Here is a 6,444-nt window from a genome sequence, read left to right on the forward strand (position 1 = left end):
TGCTGAGAGCCGCCGGCGAACTTCGGGGCAGCTGCGGGGCTCCGCCGCGCGCGCGCGCCTGTGCTGCAAGTACGTGCATGTGAATTTCTGGTTGGCAGCGGGATTCCTGATTTCGCTTTGACCGCGGCACTCCGGAATCGGGGGCAGGGGATTGCCACCGCCCTCCGAGTGGGGCCGGCGCCTGCAGCCCGGACTCAGTGGTTGAGCAGCCTCGCGGTCAGTCACACAGCGTGGCGGTGTGGTCATGTGATTTCAGGTAGTGGATTTCGTGCCTCTTTTTGCTGACTTGTCTTCATTTTGCAGTGGTAGAGTTATCTTCGGAAGGAAGTCACTTAATAGTGGCTGGTGGAAGGCATCTTGGTTTCTGATATACTAGAAACCCCTATTAAAGTGAACACACTATATGTGTATGTATATGTGTGCATGTCTATGCGTGTATGTATCCAATTAGCGCTTCATTAATAACATAGCAGTAGGGATTTTTCAGGGTCAGCCCTCTGATGGTGATTTCATTACATGCCTGCCCCCTTACTAGAATGAGCTTTGGTGGGGACATCGCTAACTGGGTTCACGTGGATAAACAATGACACAGAGTCTTGGTTCATAGTGTACAAGTAATAGCTGCTTTTCCTAAAATGACTGTATTTTTTTTTCTCCAGGAGTGGTTATTTCAAGCACTACATTATGAAGAGTGTAAAGTTAGTAGCAATAGTATTACAACATTGTGTCTAAATTTCCAAAGGAAACGCTGATTTGCCAAGGTCTGTTGGAAAGGAGTCATTCAGAGTAATTTCTGTATGTCAGATGTGCCTGGAAGTTGCTCAGCCTTTACATGTTAGGAAATACAACGCTGACTTTTAAAATCAGTTAATTAAACTTTCTTACTCTTGCTGGGGAGGTTGTCTGTGTCGTCTACACTCTGGTCTGTTATTAAACAAAGAGGTCCCGGACCTTCAAGGGGTTGTGAAATCCCTGATATCATATCCAAACATTTGAGCTGCTGCGTTTTGAACTATATAGTCTTGGCAAATATCCCAAGGGTACCCAATGAATTATGTGACCCAATGGAAAACTAAGAACCAGGGAACTAAAATATATAAGCTACACTTTTTCTTATCAGAACAACTAGCTCTTAACATAAAGCCAGGAGACATAGAATAGTAAGGAAAATCTAGAATAACTAGCATTATAGTAATTAACATTTCATTTACACTAGATCCACGTGTATGTTCTTAAATGTATGACTAGCTTAGATGAAATTTACTTCGTAGAAATTTGCAAGTATTGATAGGCACCTCCTGTATACTACTGCACTATATCTTTCTAGTAATGCATAGAAAATAAAAATTATGTTTTTCTCTCTTTGAAACTCAGCAGAAACATGCAGTATTCGTGTTTGTTGCTGTGTTCTATAGTGTGTGAGTAGGAATAACTTGTTAAAGTTCCTGTTTCTAGATTACAGGTATAAAATAGCATGTGAAAGATAGATTTCTGTCATTTAGAGAATACAGAAGCAACTATAAGATATTTTATTTTTACCTGGTGACACTGAAAGACAAGAAATGCAGAAAGCATCACAATATTTATGTAATATTTCATAACTATAGCTTAGGTCATCTAGTTCAATGTCTCATTTTGAAAACGTTTAATTACTCTTTTGTACTAAATACTAAAGAAACGATAACTACAATTATTTCCATTAAGCTTGCATCAAAATATTTTTGTGACCAGATGTTAACAATTTTGTCATGCAATTTTTTTTAAATGAATCTCTCCAGGTAAAAAGATGTAGAAACATAGAGTGATAAACCAAGCCAAAAAGTGTTATTGATAGAAAAAAGGTCTGGGGGAAAGTAGTCATTCAGAGTAATTTCTATATTTCAGCTTTGCCGGGAAGTTGCTCAGCCTTTACTTGTTAGGAAATGCAACCCTGACTTTTTAAAATCACTTAATTACCCAACCAACTTTTCTTAAATATTCATTATTTTTTCTAGTTTTTAGCATATTTGCAGAAGCAGAGATTTTTCTTTCTAAAATTTCTATAACAGATGTTTTTCATTCTCTCGGGGACCTAGAACAAGTACTTGCTGGGGGCCTGTTTTTTTGGTTCCAGTTTTGACCTGATGCAAGGAGCACTTTTGGAAATTCTTGTCTCTTGATGATCAAGTGTAATTGCCCATGGAGTAGGTGGCTTATTTAGGTTGGGGGTAGCGTTTTGTCTATCCTGAATCATAGCTGCATCTCTTATTTCTCTCAAACAGTTTGGAAGTACCTCAACCATATCGTCTCTCTCCTGGGTTCAGACCTACAGGTTTCATCTTCCTATTAAGTGTGAGCCATATAAAGTATGAAAAACATTATTTTTGAGGGCTGTAGAGTTTTATGCCAGTTCACCTCCCCCACACCCACCTGCTTCCCCCCCCCCCCCAACAGCATGTGAAGAGAATGAATGAGAAGTTGTGGGCACGAATCCCCTTACTGCAGATCTGTGAAGTGCTAACTAACTCCACTTACCTAGAATGCCTTCTGGCCATTAATAACCTTTTAACAAACCCTCCCTTTAAGAAAAACTTAAATAAACACAAAAACTGCATATTTTTGCTGAGTTTCAAAGAAAGAAAAAAAACTTAAATTAATGAACTCACATACCACTCCTCCTCCCACCAGAGTAAGAATTACCAGGAAGCTAGTATAAGACAGTGACTTGGCAGTGAACTCCCGGGAACGGGAAGGAGTGGGGAAGGCCTAGTAAAATGCAACCCTGGAGTCTTCTCCAGGCCTGACCTGTGTCCTGATCCTCGTTTGCAGAGGCCCTGCACAGTGAAAGTACACATCTAAAAGGTGTGCCTGGTATTAAATTCAAGTGACCCTCAGGATTTACTTTTGTTGGATTCATAGTTTTTGGCACATATTAGGTGTTTGTTAACCTAATACACAGTTTTGTCATCTTTGCTTGATTGCATTAAAGTGGTGTGTGTGTGTGGTTGTGTGTGTGTATGACTGGTTTTTGTAAGTTATTCTATTGAGGAATGAAAGTGAATGAATATATTTGATCTGCAAAGGTCAGGTATGGAATGTTAATATTTGGCCCTCTGGAGACACTCTGTGCTTTTCTCTGCTATGGCTGACAGCCTGTTCAGAGCTTCTGTGAACTGTTACCCTCTTCGCCATTGCCAGCTTTCTAAGTTTACAATCCTCATTCGTATTACGTCTCCCCATTACTGGTGCTTGTTAACTTCCTGAACATTCTGCTCTCCTTGGGAGTCTGAGTCATGAAGGCTTTTTAGCTCTTCATGTGAATCCACTGTCATTATTCAGGATTTGGTTCTACATCTCCATGTTTGACTTTGGGGTCACAGGACCCCAATTTGTTCTTCCTCCCTTTGGGAGTTCATTGGTTCACCCACTAGGCCTTCTCCTCACTAAGAATTGCCCCAACTGAGGCTCCTCCCTGGTGGCACAATGGGTTAGGATGCAGCACTGCAGGCGGGCGGCAGCTGCCTCAAGTGCGAGTTCAATCCCGCCCTTGAGGGGACCCATATGGCGTGGCAGACCTCTCCCCTCAGCAGTGTACTTAGTTGATCTGCCTGTTCTGCTCCCCACTCTAACTCCAGTGAAGCCTCTCATGGCCCCTGTGCCTCTGGCCTGTACCCCAATTCTGTATGAATAAATAAATCAATCTTTAAAAAAAGAATTGCCCCAAATGAAAAAGCAGAGTTTCACTTTCTCTTTTTCAGCCAAAGTATCTTATCCTCACAGTGTCTCCATAGGTCCACTCCCATCCACCTCTTCCTCACCCATGTACCTTTGCTGTTCTGAGTTTTCTCATGTTCTCTTCTCTTTACTGACACCTCATCTTAGACAGCAAAGTCCACCTATTCAGTACCCATATCTCTCACCCTTGGAGCCAGAGAGCCCTGTCTCCACTTCACCATTGAGGTCCGCCTGCCTTTCTCACTGTGGAATTTAGATAGACCACGTCATATAACCGTGTCCATTGGTCAACCCCAAATCCATTCACTTTAACTCCTGTTTAAGGGATGTTACAGGGTGAGAAAGTTATTCTGTTTCAATTGAATCCAGATCAAATTTTCCATAGTATATTTCCATATTTTTTCACATTCTTCATTTAACCCAGATTATCCTCACTCTTCATTCTAAGCAGATGACCTTTCCAAATTCACAGAGGCAATTAAGATAAGTTTAGGTGAACTGTACAGCAAGGTTTATCCTTATAACATTTTGTTATCTGACGTGTTGCAGGCATAAGAGCGCTTCTTTTATTCAACTATATGGTTTCTCTATAATATTCATATTCTAACTTTTAAAAAAGATTTATTTATTTTATTCATACAGAACTGGGGTACAAGCCAGAGGTGCAGGGGCATTGAGAGCTTCACCAGAGACAGAGTGGGGAGCAGAACAGGCAAATGGACAAAATACACTGCTGAAGGGAGCAGTGTGCGGGTCAGGAGAGGTCTGCCATGCCTTGTGGGTCACCTCTGGGGCTGGGATCGAACTCGCACCGAAGCGGCTGTGACCATCTTGTAGCACTGCATCCCAACCCATTGCGCCACAAGGGAGGGCCCCCTGTTCTGACTTTTTAGAGGAGTACCACTAAATGCTTTAATGTGTAATGCTCATGTGGGCTCTATGGCAATATTCAGGTCCTTCCTTCACCCTTAATTGACACAGTTGGTATGTCATTTTCTTCAGAGAATTTCCTTTGGATCACTCCTTTTATTAGATATGTCCTCTAGAGTGGAACATAGAGGAGTGAAGTAACATCATTGACTATCAGATTATCTCCCCCAGACATTCTGTAGTAAATCATCCTGCAATCTAACCTACTCCCCCCCCCACCTTTTTATTTAATCAGTGCTACACTTTTTACTTATGCATCGTTTTGCATATTCTTTTATGAGTATATTTTCCCCCAAGTTTACATTAGGACACTTGATTTGGGACACCTGAAAATATTTCCTACAATTAAATTTAAGCTTTACCTTTAGTTAGCCCACTATTCCAGAAGGTCAATATCTTTTTGGATTCTGATCCCATGTTGTAGAATAACCATTCTTCCCAATTTAGAGACAGTAACTGTATGTTGATAACTAGAATTACACTTTTTATGGTCCTAGAAATCCTCGTTCGTGTGAATCTATGGATTAGTTCTCTTTGAAAGTCTGTTCTCCCAGTCCTAGTCAGTGGGTGCCTTTCCTGGGAGTGCCCTCCTCTGCATGGCCCTGTGAAGTGTGCTGAGATGGAGTTGGTCAGATTCCACCTGAAGTGCGCTTCCATGTGCCAGACAGATAACAGGAACCCTATTAAAAACGGGAATTAACTCTAGGTTAGTTTATGACGCTAAGTTCTTTGTGACCTCGAGCCAGTTTGTACTCACTCTGAGGACACTGTAAGTGTCACTTTGGAACGGTGCCTCGCACTGATGTTACACTCGCCAGGCGAGAGTTGGAATCCACCTCTTCTATTTTGGAAATTGAGACAGTTTGTTCTCTATCAACTCTTCTCCTCATCATAATATTTTCAATGTTGATTTAAACTGATGCCTTCAGTACTTGGTCGTACTTTCTCCAAATTCATTAGAATATTTGTCATACTAGATCTTGGCTCTTAAATTTGCTATTTTTGATTTTTTTTTCTGACTTTTACCAGTATGAGTATTTCTTTCTTCAAGAATGGAGATGAAACAAAATTTAAAAGCAGCATGGTCCTGCCTGCCTATACATTTCTTCATTTTCCAAAGTCCATGTTCTCTTCCTCTAGCTAATACATATGCTGTTATCACCACTTTATCTGGAAAAAATAACAAGGATCCAAAGGACTCTTTTGAATTTGTAATTTTTGAAAGCTTCAGCTTACTTACATTTAATAAAACTCTTCTCAGAGGTTCAGTCACATTTTTATAGTTCTCACAATAAAGTTTACTACAGATTATGCTTGTCATGGAGGAACAGATTAAGTTTATGACACTGACTTGAGGAAACTTAAGAGCCTGCATGCAGAGGTCACAGAACCCAGAAAGGGCTTAGCGTTGTACATGTCAGCGATTAGCAATGATTTTATATGTGTGGTGAGGTTCGAATAAGTTCTCAAGAGCTTCAAAGAGGGGTGACAGTACTATAAGATGGAAATACTGATAAAGGCTGAGTTAGTGGAGATTTTAAAACAGGACCAGGATTTGGATCATGGGACCTGCATGACAAATAGGGGATTGCGGGAAGAATGTTCTATGCAGAGAAGAAGAGACACTGCAGGAGGTAGATGAGTGGGTGTGGAGTGTGTGTGAGTGGAGTGTGTGTGTGTGAGTGGGGTGTGTGTGAGTGGGGTGTGTGTGTGAGTGGGGTGTGTGTGAGTGGAGTGTGTGTGAGTGGGGTGTGTATGTGAGTGGGGTGTGTGTGCATGGAGTGTGTGTGAGTGGAGTGT

At 41.3% G+C, this 6,444-nt stretch overlaps 1 protein-coding gene across 2 annotated transcripts in view; it reads left to right on the forward strand.

Moving 5' to 3' along the window:
* The window catches only part of GUCY1A3 (guanylate cyclase 1, soluble, alpha 3), a 47,132-nt gene that overhangs the window by 564 nt on the left and 40,124 nt on the right, over positions 1-6,444 (forward strand). Inside the window, exon 1 of one of the 2 annotated variants that reach the window (XM_004685346.2) lies at positions 181-256. The exons of the other annotated variant lie outside the window; for it this stretch is intronic. The gene's annotated coding sequence lies outside the window, so the exon portion shown is untranslated. Of the gene's footprint in view, positions 1-180; positions 257-6,444 lie in introns of those variants that run through there. 2 annotated transcript variants of the gene reach the window in all.

The sequence above is a fragment of the Condylura cristata genome, unplaced genomic scaffold (assembly GCF_000260355.1).
Source record: "Condylura cristata isolate star-nosed mole 26May11 unplaced genomic scaffold, ConCri1.0 scaffold00018, whole genome shotgun sequence".
Lineage (NCBI taxonomy): Eukaryota > Metazoa > Chordata > Mammalia > Eulipotyphla > Talpidae > Condylura > Condylura cristata.